Below are 1,872 nucleotides of genomic sequence, written 5' to 3'. Positions count from 1 at the left end.
AGTTGTTATTGCATTTTAGATTTCAAGATGGTAACCTTGAGATTTTGTATCTTGTTGCTTTGTATAGCGTGCTCCTATGTTGTTGAAATGGCATGAAGGATGTGATTTATGCTAAAAATAATTTAAGGTAACTTAGGATGCTCCCTAAGTCTCACCTTTGACATAGACGTTAGGTGGCATGTCCCTTTTGAATTGTTTCATGTTGTTATAAAAATCTCTAAAGAAATCAAGTCGATGCATGCCCATTCTCTACGAGTAAACTTGTTTACTCACCCCGAATTTACTGGGGGATTTGTTCAGGTATAGGATTCAAGACTTGGAGAATTGCTTTTGCCTTGGGTGGTTTGGAGAATTGAAGTTCCTTTTAAAGCATTCTTGTTCACATGCAAGTGTTAGCGTGTTTATATCTTATTATCGATGTTGTAACACTTAGTTGGGTTCAACATACCCTTTTTGCCTTATTGTATGTAAAGTGTATTTGGATATACTAGTTGGGACCTATTCAATATGTATGACATGAGGCCAATGGCCACAAGCTTCTAAGTTTATGTGTATGCATTTAAATTCTAAGTTTTTGCCTTTGAAATGTAATTTTTCTAATCTTGAGGTTTGGCATGTCAAATTTTGTAAATGTTATGTAATGAGGCTATGGGCCATTGTAACATGTTTCTTTATGTAAATTACACTTGTTGGCATGCTTTTATAGCTTAAAACCTTGTGCTTTGGACCAATTCCATGTTGGGGTTTGAGGCATGGGTGAAGCCTCAATGATTCTTGCTCATAACAGGAGTTTCAGTACCATTTCGAGGAGTTTCGGTCGACCGAAACTCCAATTCGGTCAACCGATGGCCCAAAACGGCCTACCGAATCAAGCAACCCTTAAAAATCACTGTTCATAAAGTGTTCTGTGAGTTTTGATCGACCAAAACTCACACCACTTCTATTTCAGTCGACCAAAATAGCCCTCATTTGCCCAGCTTCTTCAGTTTAGTTTCAACACTGTTATTTTAACTTCAAACGATCATATCTCCTTCATTTCTAATCCAAATGGGGTGATTCTTGAGCCTAAACTCAAGGATTTTGAGTCAGCTTTCTAATGGTACCTATGCCTTTCTCAGATTCCAAACATAGTGGGAGTTATTCATGTTTTAGTGAGGTAGTGTTAGTTTTCGCTTAAACCGGGAAATGGCATTTTGTGGGATTCTTGTCCAAAGTTTATAGAACCTCTTGGAATATTGTGAAATGACTAAATTAGGTTGTATTCACCTTGTTTGAAATGTTTAGAGTCAAGTTCCTCATTTTAATTGTGAATTAACCATTTTACCCTTGGTTCACAGATTTGCCGTTTTGACCTTTGTTTTTGCTTTCGCTCTCTTTAAGTCTCGTGACTTCATGGAAGGTCACATTGGTGTCTTAGAGATGGTTTATATCTCTAAAGACTTTGGTTTATCAATTGCTTCCGCATTTCGAATCCGTTGTAGGATTAACTTTTGGTTCATCACTGACGCACCGAGTTGAAAAACTTGGGCCGTCACATATCGCACCATTACACATTCACTGTCACTCATTCTAAACAACAGTTCAAACTTATCATCCCACCGGACCATCAAGCCACTACCAAGCAATTCTTCTTCTAACATCCTTAAGATAATACCATCATAATAAGAAAATAAGCATTACTCTCGATACTCCCCACAACGACCACTATTTACTACTACAAAAGAACATCTATACGGCAATGCTATGCCAACAAATCCTCAAAACAAAAATGAGCACAAAATTCTAGAATGCTCAACACCCAACTGTCTCCTTAAAACCATCAACAATGCAATCAATCACAACGCTTAACCGGCTACTCAAACCACTCTTTCA

The sequence above is a fragment of the Cornus florida genome, unplaced genomic scaffold (assembly GCF_030987335.1).
Source record: "Cornus florida cultivar Cherokee Brave unplaced genomic scaffold, ASM3098733v1 CherokeeBrave_3.0.0_Hap2_Chr05, whole genome shotgun sequence".
NCBI classification, from domain to species: Eukaryota; Viridiplantae; Streptophyta; class Magnoliopsida; order Cornales; family Cornaceae; genus Cornus; species Cornus florida.
The sequence above is the reverse complement of the archived record's forward strand: the minus strand, read 5'-3'. Positions refer to the sequence as shown.